The sequence below is a fragment of the Macrobrachium nipponense genome, chromosome 16 (assembly GCF_015104395.2).
Source record: "Macrobrachium nipponense isolate FS-2020 chromosome 16, ASM1510439v2, whole genome shotgun sequence".
NCBI classification, from domain to species: domain Eukaryota; kingdom Metazoa; phylum Arthropoda; class Malacostraca; order Decapoda; family Palaemonidae; genus Macrobrachium; species Macrobrachium nipponense.
Window position 1 is genome coordinate 7,701,689 of NC_087209.1, and position 15,092 is coordinate 7,716,780.

Consider the following 15,092-nt stretch of genomic DNA (forward strand, 5'->3'; position numbering starts at 1 on the left):
TGACCCACGTCTCCTAGACAAAGGTCACTGTCCAGCTCCCCCGCACCGGGGAGAAGACATACCGGAAGTCCAAGGGAGTCGATCGGGATTTGCCCACAGACAGGCGCCTCTTGTTGAGCCTGTTGCGCCTCAACAGGGCTCGGTTAAGCGTTGGAAAGGTGTTGCGGTCAGGACGCCTTTCAATTGATTCAAGCGATTCGTCTCCTTCCGGTCGCACGGCGCTCTTGGCGAGATTCGGATCGCCCCGTTTCGCGTCCCTTAAAGAGGCGTTCAGGCCGCCGATTCTTCGCCTCCCTCCAGTCAAGCGGTATAAAGGAGCCTGAAGTAGGGTTGCGCCTCGACCGTTAGCGGCTCGTTCGTCGCCTCAATCTGTGCCTTTTTCGGCTCCATCTACTAGTAGAGATTGTGGTTTTAGCGCTGTAGCTAGCAGTTCTAATGGGTGTTTCTTTAGGCGCTTTTTCGTCTGTTACGCCTGATGCGCCTGTTTCGCCTCGAATTTCGGCGGCTCCGAGCGAGGCGCAAGTAGTTTTTCCGCCTCCTGCTGAACATTTAGGCTCTTCCAAGCCTACGTTAACTGTTTTTGATTCGTCTCTGGCGCCTTTGCGCAAGCGTTAGAGATGTTAACCAACTGGATGAATGAGTCCAAGGGTGGTTCGAAACCTTCAGATCCGGTTGTAGTTCCGTCTACTTCTTCGGCGTATATCGGAGAATGAAGAAGAAGTAGAGGAGGAGGATTACATCACCTCTCGTGTTATTCACGTCTCCTTAGATTTCTTCTGGTATCTTATCCAGATATTTTGAGAAAGCGGCTCTCGCTCCCCAACTTCGACTTTTTTGATGAGGAGGAAAACTTCAGACCCCACCCTCCTCCCTTCCAAAACTTGTTCTATCTAAAGCGGTTAGACATTCGTTGAAAGAGACGGAGAAATGGATGTCTATAAAAGAGGACTTAGGGAAGGCTCTTTTTGCTTACCCTCCCTCTAAGTTGCTTCGTAAGAGGTATAGGTTTTATGTAACTGGGGAAGCTCCTTCTCTGGGAGTTTCTGCCTCCTCCCAGGGAGACTTCTCCAGTTTAATCGACTCCTCTAGAAGTCTGCTTTCGCCGCAGCGAAAGTTTTCTTTACAGCGCCTGAGTTGGACCACGTTGTAAAGAATCAATTTAAACTTTTGGAAGTCTTTAGCTTCCTTGATTGGACTATTGGCGCTTAGCGGCCAAGATCGAAGACTGTCCTTCTCTTTCCCAGGAGTTAGCGGAGGATTGGATTGGTGTTCTGTCCTGTGCGGACAAATCCATTAGGGATGGATGTGATGAGTTAGCTTCGCTCATCGCCTTTGGTACCCTTAAGAAAAGGCAACTTTGGTGCTCCTTTGCTTCTAAAAGGGTTACGTCCCAACAGAAGTCTGCTCTCTTTGTTGTTCGCTCCTTTTGTGAAAGATAACCTTTTTCCAGACGATGTAGTGTTGTCAATTTCGTCTGCGCTAGATAAGAAATCTACTTCGGATTTACTGGCACAGTCTACTAAGAGACCTAAAGCTCCTGTGGAGACTGTTCCTTCGGTTTCTCCTCTGGCCCAAGCGCCTTTTCGAGGGAGGGGAAAACCCAAGCGCTTCTTTCGGCGAAATCGAATTTGCGACCTCAGTCTAAGGCCTCGGCCAAGGTTAACAAACCTTCCAAATGAAAGCTCGGTTCTTCATGCACCAGTGAGCCAGGCTGGCTCTGTTTTGGGAGGAATGGGAAAAAACAGAGGAGCAGAAGCCTGGGTAGTGCAAGTACTCAAGTTCGGCTATCGTATTCCTCTCGTTTCACCTCCCTCGCTCTCACCTGTGCCAATTCCATTCCAGGCATACTCTCCGGGCTCAGACAAATTTCTGGCGCTAGCCGCGAGAAGTGGAAGCGCTTGTTCTCAAAGAAGCGATAGAAGATAGAAGGGGGATTTTTCCCTCCCAGGCTTTTACAATCGCCTTTTTGTAGTTCCCAAGTCATCAGGGGGCTGGAGGCCGGTTTTGGATGTGAGCGCCTGAACTTGCATGTCCAGAAAACAAAATTTCATATGGAGACCACTCGGTCGGTTCTGGAGTCCATCAGACAGGGGAGTTGATGGTCTCTCTGGACATGCAAGACGCTTATTTTCACATTCCGATACATCGCGAATCTCGGAAGTACCTGAGGTTCATGTTCGAAGGCAAGGTGTTTCCAGTGTTCGTTTCGGGCGCTTTGCTTTCGGACTATCGACCGCTCCATCAAGTTTGTTCTCCAGGGTTCTCATCCCCGATAGGAAAGTCTGGCCTACCCACATATTAAAGGAGTAAATATCGTCCCCTCCTATCTGGTGACGATTGGCTTCTCCGGTCGGAATCAGAGAGTCGGTGCATGAAGGGACCTTGGAACAACTCTGGATCTTGCCAGAAAGTTAGGAATTCTGGTCAACAAACAGAAGTCCCAGTTGGTTCCATCTCAGAGCATCCTTTATTTGGGGATGATTCTGAAGCTCAAGTTTTTTCGGGCTTTTCTGTCCCCGAAAGAGGGTTCAAGGCTGTCTGGAGACGTTCAGAGTTCTTGGAAAAAAAGGTAAGTTCTGCCAATCAGGGGATGAGGCTCCTGGGCAAATTGACGTCAGTGGAGAAATTTGTGACGTTGGGGAAGACTGCACATGAGACCTCTGCAGTTTTTCCTGAGAGCCTCTTGTGCAGGAAGACACAACCCAGACTCGATTACCTTTCCTGTCACAGATCAAATAAAAGAGGACCTAAGGTGGTGGCTCTCTCGAGCAAGGTTGGAAGAAGGGTTAGATTTACGACCCATCCTCCCGAACGTACAGTTCTTTTCCGACGCATCGGACACAGGTTGGGGAGCCCTACTGGGAAATCAACGGACTTCAGGAGCTTGGTCGGAGAAGGAGAAGAAGTTCCACATAAATGTAAAGGAACTGTTTAGCAATTTTCTTAGGGCTCAGACGTTTCGGAGCTTAGTAGAAGGCCCGAGAGTAGGTGGCAGTGCATTCCGACAACTCCACGGCTCTCTCTACGGTGCGGAAACAGGGGGGGGACTCAGTCTTTCTCTCTGTACGAAGTAGCCAGGATCTCCTCCTGTGGTCAAACGAAGCGAAGGTTCAGCTAGTCCCGAGATTTGTTCCGGGAAAGATGAACGTCCTGGCGGACGAGTTAAGTCGTCAACAGCAAGTGTTACCTCTGGAGTGGACTTTGGACAACAAGATTTGTCAGAAACTTTGGCGCCTTTGGGGACGACCGTCAATAGACTGTTCGCGACATCGAGGAACAACCGTCTTCCTCTCTTTTGTTCTCCAGTCCCAGATCCTCTAGCTTGGTCGGTGGACGCAATGCTGTTGGATTGGTCGGGTCTGGAAGCTTATGCATTTCCCTCCGTTCGGTCTAATAAGAGAGGGTGCTGAACAAGTTTCATGTCGCCACAGCAATGTAACGCTAACGTTAATCGCTCCCTTTTGGCCCAGGAAAGGAGTGGTTCCCGGACCTTCTCCAGTGTTAGTAGACTTCCCCAGACTTCTTCCTCCAGAGAAGTGGCTTCTCAAACAACCTCACTTCAAGAGGTTCCACCAAAACTTGTCCGCTCTAGCTCTGACAGGGTTCAGACTGTCCGGAATCTTGTCAGAGCGAAAGGATTTTCAAGAAGCAGCTGCAGAAGCTAGATCGCTCGTTGTAGGAGAGAGTCTTCTAACAAACTCTATCAAGGGAAGTGGAGAATCTTCAGAGAGTGGTGTAGAAGTGCTAAAGTCTCTACTTCTGCGACCTCTTTAACAGAAATAGCAGATTTTCTTCTATTTCTTAGGAACTCTAAGAAACTGGCTCCTTCGACGATCAGAGGATATAGAGCCATGCTCTCTTCGGTTTTTCGACATCGCGGTTTTGGATATTTCCTCCAATTCATATCTGTCGGACCTCATTAGTCTTTCGAAACCACTAAGCTCCCGCAAGATACAGTGGCTTGGAACTTAGATGTGGTGCTTAAGTTCCTCATGGGGCCACCGTTTGAGCCTTTGAAGTCGGCTTCCACTCAGGAACTTGACTAAGAAGGCACTCTTTCTTATTGCACTAGCTTCTGCTAAGCATGTCCAGCGAATTGCACGCTATAGACAAAAGAGTCGGTTTCTCTCAAGGCAATGCTGTATTTTCGGTATCTTTGACCTTTCTAGCCAAAAATGAAGAATCCTTCTAATCCTTGGCCGAGGAGTTTTGTGGTAAGGAACTTATCTGATTTGGTTGGACATGAGGAGGAAGAAAGGCTCTTATTGTCCAGTCAGGGCTATTAAGCAGTATCTGTTTGCCACTAAGGGTATCAGAGGACAATCTTCTAAAGCTCTGGACCTCGGTTCAAAATCCCTCTCGTCCTCTTTCTAAGAATGCTATATCGTTCTTTATTAGAGAGCTTATCAGGGAAGCTCACTCGCAGTCCGAGAACGACAATCTTTCCGTTCTGAGAGTTAAAGCTCACGAGGTTTAGAGCAGTGGCAACTTCTTTAGCATCAGAAAGAATTTATCTTTAGCTTCGATTCTTCAGAGCACGTTCTGGAGATCGAATTCGGTTTTTTTGCGAGTCATTATCTCAAAGAGATAGAAACGGTTTTCGAGAATTGTAAAACGTTAGGTCCGGTGGCGGTTTCTGGCATGGTGTTGGGAGAAACGGCACAGGGGTCGTCACCTCTATGCTAACTTTTCACCTTGAATAGGTTGTCGAGTTCAAGGGAAGCTGGGGGTACTGAGTACCTGGGATACTCACCAGTCTGTTAGGTCAGATTTTACAATGGTTGGGTATATATGTTTTTAAATCTGGTGTTTGTGACAAATGTTTTGTATGATTGAATTTCTGGTCTTAGCCAGGGCAAGGGCAATCTTTGTTGTTACTATCCTCGTCAGTCAGCCTTGACTCGCTTGAACTACGGAAGGATTCCACTCCTGTAGAGGCTAACTTTGGTCAAATTCCAATTCCTCTACAATAGTAAGAAGAGCACCGACCAGAGGCAGTAACAGTCTGCTGTAGCTCTCTTACAAGGTAAGGTACACAGACACCTTGAGTGTTTACTGGTATTGCAATAAATGTAACCATTTAAAAATACTAGTGGTCCACTGAATCCCACCTTCCCATAAATGTGTAATCAGCTCTATAATTGTTCGGTAAGACACTACAATAAAAATGAAATTTTTTTTTTTTCATTATTAAAATGAAGTTTTATTGTATACTTACCGAACAATATGATATATAACCACCTCCTCCCCTTAGGTGGACGGACGGGCGAGAAAGAATTGGATTCACCTGGGCAGTTGTACCTGGTTCCCCCGCGAGTGGCAGGAGATGACGTCATCACCACCAGTGTTGGGCGACGCCGACGCGCTAAATTTGAATTTAGTATCCTGCCCCAAGCTCGTGGAAATCACGGCTCTATAATTGTTCGGTAAGTATACAATAAAACTTCATTTTAATAATGAAAATTTCATTTTTGTTGATTGCAGTGAGAAAGCAAAGCCACATCGCGAGAGGAAGGAATGATCAAGCTGCCAATCAAGAGTCCAGGTGCATGGTCCCGTTATCCTTCCCTCCTGTTCCGTCTCTTTCGCCAGTTGGCCATTGCTCTCTAGTAATTTCATGCAGCTCTCCAGAGGTTGTCTAGAGAGCACGGTTACCATCTTCCCGAACGTGTGTCAGTTGAGAAGAAGAAGAGGTCTTGGTTCGATGGCTTCGAGCCTCTTTTGAAGAATAGTCAGCCTGCGGCCCCTCAGTCTTCTCCTTCGCAATTGTTATCTTCGAAGGACTAACCGGCTCATTCATGCCTCCACTCAAACGCGGTGTCTAAGGATTTTCAAACAACTTAATCGTTGGTGAAGTCCCTGGAACTACTGGTGAATTTCGAAAAGTCACATCTGATCCCAACCCAATCCATCGTGTATCTGGGATTCAGATGGATTCAGTGGCTTTTTCGAGCTTTTCCGTCCCAGGACGTCAGCAGCAAGGCTTAGACAAAGTGTTAGCCTTCCTAAGAAAGATTCGTGCTCGGTGAGGGAATGGATGAGTCTAACTGGGGACCATTTCCTCGCTGGAGAAGTTTGTTTCCTTGGGGAGACTGCACCTCAGACCGTTACAATTTTTTTTTCTCAAGTACAATTGGAAAGAAAACAAGAATCTACACATGATCTTGGAAATTTCAGGAGAGGTAAAAACATCACTTGAAATGTTGGCTAGATCCAGTGTAGCTGTCGGAGGGCGTGTCTCTCAAGCTTCAGAGCCCCGACCTAGTGTTGTTCTCCGACGCGTCCACCACGGGATGGGGAGCATCATTAGGGGGAAAGAAGTGGCAGGCACCTGGAGAGGGGAACAGGTATCCTGGCACATAAAACCTAAAGGAAATGGCAGCCATCTTTTTAGCTCTCCAGTTTTTCCAAGAAAAAGTCTCTCGTCGAATAGTCCAAGTCAACTCAGACAACACCACAGCTCTGGCGTACTTGAAGAAGTAGGGAGGAACACAGTCTCAGTCCCTTTTTTTGCTCTGGCAAAGGAGATCTTGCTGTGGGGCAAGGGCACTGGACGTCATGATCCTTACGAAGTTTGTAGCATGAGTAGAGATTGTCTGGGCAGATCTCCTCAGCAGACGAGGTCAACTTCTGCCAACCGAGTAGACTCTGCATCAGGAGGTATGCCAAGAGCTGTGGGGGTTATGGGGACGTCCGCTCGTGGATATCTTTGCGACGTCCAGAACGAAGAGCCTTCCACTGTACTGTCCTCCCCAGTACTCGACCCAGCTGCAGTGACGATAGACACACTTCTCTGGGACTGGACGGGGATGGACCTGTACGCCTTTCCCCGTTCAAGATCTTAGGGAAGTCATGAGAAAGTTTGCGGTGTCGGAAGGGACGAGAATGACTTTGTTCGCGTTCTGGCCTGCGAGAGAGTGGTTCACAGAGGTCATGGCTTTTGCAGTAGACTTCCCGAGGACGCTTCCAGTAAGGACAGATCTACTCAGACAGCCCCACTTCGAGAGGTACCACAGAAGCCTCTTCGCTCTGAGTCTGACTGCATTCAGACTATCCAAAAAGTTGGCCAGAGCGAGAGGCTTTTATACGTCAATGGCGAAAGCTATCGCCAGTGCAAGAAGAGCGTTTTCCAACGCAGTGTACAATCGAAGTGGATAGTCTTCAGGAGTTGGTGCAAGAAGAAACTGCATTTTCCTCCGTCCACCACGACCTGTGAGCCAGATTGCTGACTTCCTTTTCTGAGAAGGGATCTAAACTTGCAGTCTCTACAATCAAGGGTTATAAGAGTGTGCTTTTAGTTGTCTTTAGGCACAGAGGCCTGGACTTGGCGGACAACAGAGACCTTCACGATCTCTTGAGATCTTTCGAAATGATGAAGGTTCAAACACCCAAGTTGCCTTCTTGGAACTTGGATGTAGTTCTGAAGTTCCTCATGTCCAGTACCATTCGAACCTATGCATGGAAGTGCGAGCTTTTATTATGAATTCTTCTTGGTTCCATAACAATATGTCATAAAGGACATATGAGCTGTCACTTACGGGAGATGCAATTCTGTGTTGACCTCCCGTTACACGAAGGATGTCAATTCAACCTACAAGAGATCCTTTTCTCTTGGTTGTTTCGTGTCTGCGGATACGTTGCTGGGATAGGGAGCCGACACTGATCCTTAACTAGTGAGTTAATTTTTAGTTTAACTCTTTTTAAAATTAAGCGCTAACCCTCGTGTTAGGATCAGGTGATCGGGATCGGTGTTGTGCTCCTTAATTATGCTAATAGGCATAGGTATATGGTCATATGAGTAGGATTAGCACCCATTGACAAATTGCCAGTTTAGGCTTTATTGCCGAGTAAGTGGATAACCCCCATCGGCAAACCCACAAGAACTCTTACCATAGGTCACATCCTCGCTGAGGCTCTTGAGACGAAGCAGACTCCTAAGCAATAGCTAGGAAGTCAACCCTCTGTCTGAAAAGATAGAACCAAGGTTTATAAGAGGTCCTTCTTATAACTTGTGGTGTTTGGTCAGGAAGCCAAGGTTTTTACCAGTGTCAAAGAATGCTTTGGCTTTTTTCTTGAGGGGCACCATCAAGGAAGTGCATTCATCCTGTCAAGACAGTGATATGAAAGGGTGAAGGTGAATGCGCATGGACTGAGGGCTATTTCTACGTCGGTAGCCTTCCAAAAGAACATGGCACTCAATGACATCTTGAATGCCACATTTTGGCGTAGTAATTCAGTGTTTGCCTCTCACTACCTTCGGGAGGTGAGGATTACATACGAGAACTGCTACTCTTTGGGCCCATATGTCGCAGCAGACAATATTTATGGGGACAGAATAGTATCTCTTTCCTATCTTTTAGAAAATAATATGTTAGTTTGGACTTTTTAATTTTATTTCTTTTTTTATTTTTTATTTTTATTATGTTTATGTAGGTGTTTAGTTTTTTTGTGGTCTTGGGTAGGCCGCCTTAGGCGGACTTCCCTCCATTAGCCTTGGTTTTACGAAGTTTAACCAGATAGGCTAGGTCAGGTGGTAATGTTTTTGCTTCGCCCTCATAGTAGGGTAAAATGTTTTTGTCACAGTGTGGTCACGCCCCCATTGACAAATCATCTGGAGCGCACCAGCTACATAGGTCATGTCCTTGCTGGCACCTCCAGTGAAGCATTAACAGCATTCGGTGTCTAAACAACACCTATATGATCTGTCACATTGTGGTCACGCTCCCCGTGACAGTTCATTAGAGCGCACCAGCTACACAGGTCACGTCCTTGCTGGCACCTCTAGGAATGCAGTACCGAAATTGGAGGTCTATAATATAGGATCTAGTTGCATTGTGGTCACGCCCCCGTTGACAGATCTTCTAGAACTCAACAGCTTCACAGGTCACTACCTAGCTGGAGTCTCTAGTAAAGCAGAAGCAGACTTGGGTGACGGTACTCACGAAGTCAGCTATGCTAACAGTTAAGGAACCAAAATATCAATCATATATATGCAATTGTTTCCCAAAATCGAATCTGTCTCCCCCTTCCTCCAAAGGTGGGATTCAGCTATATATATATCTGGCAGGTAAGATTCATGAACAAAATGATATTGTTATGATACAATAAAGTTTGTTCATACTTACCTGGCAGATATATATAATCAAAGTGCCCACCCACCTCCCCTCAGGAGACAGTGGCACTAGAAAAATCTGACAGAAAATGGGAATGGTTCCTTACGCCCGCCTCCCAGCGGCGGGAATGGGTACTACCACCTGGCCGACCACTGCGTGTGCCGGGAGTTTTGAAATTCTGTCGGACTTCGGAGAATACAGCTATATATATATCTGCCAGGTAAGTATGAACAAACTTTATTGTATCATAACAATATCATATTTTTTCAATAATACCCACTCAGTATTTTATTGCTGTTCAATATAAAAGAATGACTTCATTTTAAAACTCTTTATGGATTAGTAATTCTCTTTATGCCACTTGTGTACAAAGTTAAATTGTTTTCAAACACACAACTTGTCCTGTGTCTTTTTTTTTTTTTACTTTGTTTTATGTATCATAAGTCTCCATATATTTTAATGCATTTTTTGTATGTTAATTATTCTACTTAAGCAGTATTTGTGTAAATAAGGCTGATTTATAAACTAGGTACATTGTTTATTTACATTTATCCTATTTGTGTGACTGGTACTAATCTGTTTAGTGAACATATGCAATTGATCGTTTTAGTGAATGTATGCACTGTCTTGACTCACTGTTTGATCTAAACATTGTCATTCCAGTCCATATGGAAATGTACTGTGATTAAACAGACATTATGAAGGCAAGTGAATGTGACTCAGGGCCTTCCGTTAAAAAAAATAAGACAGTAACTTTCGTGACTTGCAAAAATAAGCATGGTTGAGTGAGTTGTTGAGATTTATACTTTCTTGTGACTAACATTGCAAGTGTAGGCATTAATGTGATCTTTTCTTCATATGCTGTCATTTCTTTTTCTTCTTCTCTAGAGAATTTGAATTACATACAGGGCTTGTTAATTCTGTCCACGTCTGTGCAAATCGTACATTCTCTGTTTTTGATAAAGTTGCAGTTTAGGGTTTGTTAGAATTGGATAGGTTCATGGTGCACCTGCATAAAATTTTGGTCAGCATAATTTATGGGCGTGAGAGCGAGTGTTTGTTTGTCGTGTGTAATCATGTAATACATTTGCACACACAAAGAAGTCTGGGCTTCAGCAGTGTCACAGCCCATTAATGTTATTACAAAAAGTTTGGGTCATGTAAACTATAGTTCAGTGTTTGGTTTTAGAAATTTTAAAGTTGAAACTAAATTGTTGAATAGTAGAGCACTTTATTGAAATGTTGGATTTGCTTTTGAAAGTCACAGATGGCAGGCTATCTAATAAGTTAATTGAGTTAGATTTTAGCTTTCAGGCACATAGACTTAAAATTAACAGTATAAAGTGGTACCTCAACATACGAAATTAATCCGTTCCGAGGCGGCCTTTGTATCTTGAGCTTTTCGTATCTTGAACCGCATTTTACATGTAAAATGCCTAATCCGTTCCAAGCCCTACAAAAACACCCCAGTAAATTATATTTCCAGGCTTACAACACATGTTCTAGGGTTACGACGCCGATCCGACAGAAGAAATATGACTCCAAAAAGGCAAAATACTGTACATACTTGAGTAATATTCAACTGCATGTAATGTTCAACCCCATTTTTACTGCATATATTAGGACTTTAGCATATGTCCCTTAGCAATAAGCCTAGGCTATGTTAGCGGTTGCTACTGTAGCCTAGTCTATGATTCTGACTCTAAACCTAAGAAGCTAAAAGCTTAGAATATGCCAATAAAATGTATAAATAATTAGTATATACTCATTTCAAATAATTATTAATTAATCATTAACTATAATACAAAAAAAAAAAAAAAAAAAACCTTCCAACCGTTTGTTTACATTCAGCACTTACGAGTACCGAACGATCGCCAAGCAATCACTTTTCCTAGCACACAGTAAGCCATAAATTTTCATTATCTCTCTTCAACTAATGAAACTACCAAACTGTATAATAACCATTCATTTCTATTCTTCAATCTATCTTTACCTAATGGAGATACCGAGTTACTGACAGCTATAATGAAACATATACGTAATATTAAAACCGAAGAAGAATTCTAGAAAATATGTATTTGTTGGCTTCGATGATAGCAGTCTGATTTATTTTATATTTTATGATATCTAATTCACAATTTTTTTTAATTAAATGTATTGCATGTACTCATTTCAAATAATTATTAAGTAACCATTAACTATAATAAACAATCAAACAAAAAAAAAAAAGCTTCCAAACTTCTGTTTACGTTCAGCACTTACGAGTACCGAACGATCGCCAAGCAACCACTTTCACCTAGCACACAGTACGTACAGTAATCAAATTTTCATTATCTCTCTTCAACTACTGAAACTACCAAACAGTATAATAACCATTCATTTCTATTCTTTATTCTGTCTTTACCTAGTGTTTTTTTTTTTTTATTAAATGTATTGCATGAATAAGTTTTTCAATTTACAGCATCCTTTTACCAATAGAATACATAGAGCACATGGGGTAGATGCTGACCAATAGGAGAGCAGGATCTTATGGGGTGACTAGCATCAGGAACCAATGGGAGAGCGGGAGGATGGTGGCGAGTTTACTCAGTTGGCGGGGCGCGAGTTTTAAAATTGTTCTCGGTGGTCCGGGCGAATCTTGGGACTTTACAGTAACAACCTTTCGTAACTTTAACTATTTTCGTATGTAGAGCCAAAAAAATCTTCATATTTGCTTTCGTATCTCAAGTTTTTCGTAAGTTGATCCTTTTGTATGTCGAGGTACCACTGTACTTTTAAACTGAAAAGTAATGGTTTCTTTCATCAAACTTTGAGTAGAGAGCCGTTGAAGAATTTGTAATTATATTTCTCTAGGAAATATGAAAGTAGGACAGTTTCTTTTGTATTTGATAAGTGAAAAAAAAAATTTAAGATCACAAGATTTTATGTATGCAAATGTCATCATTTCCTTTTGCAATAATTTTGACTCCTCTTGAATATTCATTGCAGTGAGTAAGTAGGTAGTATAATTTTTGCATGAAACTTTCACCATGAGGGGATTGGTCATTTCCTCTGTCAGGTATTTGGGAAATAACTACTTCAGATAGGTGCCAAGGATCATTTCACTAATTCAATGAACAAAGTCTGTGAAAGAGGTTTTTATGTGGGTTCTTCATTTTTAGATAACAATGACAAGAGTACTGTAGTGTTATTCAAATAGATTCCATTCCATGAACAGCCTTGTTGTCTCGAGTAGTGTAGGAGGTCTGAAGAAATTCATGTTTTTACTGTCCGAAAGTTGGAGGTTTTAATTTTAATCTTTAGGAGCCCCAATAAGTGAAAAAAAAAAGTCTATACTTGAAAGGAAAGGGGAACAAAATGCTGGATTTACACAGCATCTGAATCAAGGTGTATTTCTTACCTGTTTCTGTCTTTTGTATACTAGTATGAATATAGTGTAGTATTTTGGTTTTTATTCTTTATGTTAAAAATATATCCCAACATTCATTTCATTTTTATCTTTTCTTCCATACACTTGAATTTCTGGTTTTGTATTTTGTTTCATGTGTTAAGTAGATTATATAAAATTTTCTTCTTTTTTAATTGACAAATTTTTGCCAGGTTTGATTTGACTGTTTTGTAATGTCGTCTACCCGATTAACTGTGCTTGAGATATACTTTGCTCTAGTTTTGAAAGAGTTAGAAGAAGGGTTGAAATGCTTTACGTTTCAGGAGTGTTGAAATGGAGTGACCAAACCATCAAATGTTCATTGATTCCTCATCTTGATCACACTTCGTTTTATCATGCTAGAACAAGTGCATATTTCTCAAGGACCTTTGAGAGAAATGTTTTCCTTATTACTATTTTCTATTTTCATTTTGGTTATAAACCCAAGGTTACTCTGGTGTTTTCTTTAATATAGATTCAGCATCCTCAATATAGCAGTATGCAAAACAAATGTAGTTTAGTATAGTTTGCCACAGAATTCATTATCATCATTAATGCTTTTACATCAGCTTGGTTGTGAACAAAGTTCTGTTCACTCTCATATGCCTCGCACACTCTCCTATGTCTAGGTCCATGTGTTATGGGTCAGGTTGAGAATATAGTCAAATTAATCAGAAGAAAGATTTTAGTATTATTATAAGAAGTTATTTTTCTGTAGTTTGCCTTCTTTACAATAAAGATAAAGTTTCTCTTTTGTAAATTTGTTTTGGACAGTTTCTCCTGAAAAGAAATTTCACTTTTATAAACAATGAGAAAAAAGTTGAACTTATTGAGCAACATATAAATTTTTGTGGATAAACTTTCACATTTCTACCTGATTCTTGGACAGCCCTATTAGTCACAGTTAATTCTGGTCTTGTTAAGCTTTTTTTTTTATAAGCAAACTATTTGTAGGGAGGTGATGCTTTGTCGTGTTGTAAAGTTAAAAAAAATTCATGTTACAGTATACTTTGACATACTTTGATATGTTTCGTGTAGGATTGTATATTCTTTATGATTTCGACTTTGCAGACTTTGTATAGTTACATGTGTAAATATGCAGAAGAAAGCTATAGTAGTTGAGGATTTATTATTTGCTTCTGATTTTGATATTCTGTAAAGGGAAGTACAGTATTACTATAAATCCTTCTTTTGAAAAAGAAGTGACCTTTTGCAAGAGAATGTGAGGAGATGATTACTATACATAATTGTATTTGTATCACCAGTATTAATGATTGTGGGTTTCTTGACATTTGACTATAAAAACTCTCCTGCTAGACACTCCTCGTTTTTTTCTTTACTGTCTATATAGTAATGAAGTTAGCAGCATTCATTTAATTCTCTTTCAAATGTGCCACAAACTGTTAAGAATAATTTAAAAACTTTCAGCACAGAATATCTCAAGCACAAACTTGGTAAAGTTTGAAGTCAAGAGTTTGGAAATATAAATTCCACTTTTATCTTACTTAAATTGATTATGTTTTTAGATAAATCAGTTATCCCACAATTGAGAAGTGCTTGCATTTTAATTGTTTTAACTGTTAGACTGATTTGATCTTATAAGTCATTCTTTTGTGAGGGATCATCTAGCATTTTTGTGGTCGTTTTCCAATATCCTTTTGAAGTCCCACATTCTCAAATAGCCTTTACAAATCTTTTGTCGTAGAGTAACGATCCACATTTTGAAAGATAGTAAATGCCAGATTCTTTGCATTCCGAGTCGATGTTGAATCAGGCCGTTTGACATGATCTCTTCATATTTCTAGAGGGAAATTGGAGTGGTGGAGTGACCAGGTTGAATCCTCTCGTACAAATGTGCTCAAGCATCTAGACATGATCCTCAAAGTGGTGCATTGTCCCTCCCACATTAACAGAAGTATAGTCTTTGTTCCATCCATTCCACCCTTCTGAACTTAAGTGCCTTTACTAGGGACTGTCCATTGTGAATTGTCAGCATATTGCCCTTCAGTGAAAGTTGCCTTTGGTGGAAGGTAGGCAGAGACTTCCAAAAAATACCCTTGCATGGTTATCATTATATCCTTTATCTTGTCATTTTGTTGCTCTTTGATGACTGAATCAGCGGTCGTTTTATAGATTACTCCTGTCCAGATAGACGAGAAATAAAGAGATGACCCCGTCTCTGTGGAGTTTCTTGTCAGTTCAGAAAGCTAACTTATGTTTGTGCTTGGAAATATAAATAAGAAATGTGATCATGAGATCTCATTCCCCCTTTTAAATAAATAATAACAGCAGAAGCTTCTGAGCATTTCAGTTGTACACAAGCTGTAGTAGACTTAAGCACATGTTTTTCATAGCTATTAGCTTGTTCGTTGAAGATTCTAGGGCTTTGGCAATAGGTATTTTGTCAACGCCCTTTTCTGTCAAGGCTGAAATCTTTCTCTTTTTTGTACCTTTTTTTTTGTGTCTAAATTACAGTTCCATTGCCAGAATAAAGAAATAATGTTAGATCAGTGTATTTATAATGGAATGTTTAAAATTTTTTTTTTGCTTTG

At 41.6% G+C, this 15,092-nt stretch overlaps 1 protein-coding gene across 7 annotated transcripts in view; it reads left to right on the forward strand.

The window, feature by feature from the left end:
• Nucleotides 1-15,092, forward strand: part of LOC135195564 (hyccin-like) — a 56,314-nt gene that overhangs the window by 22,595 nt on the left and 18,627 nt on the right. The gene's annotated exons all lie outside the window — the stretch shown is intronic.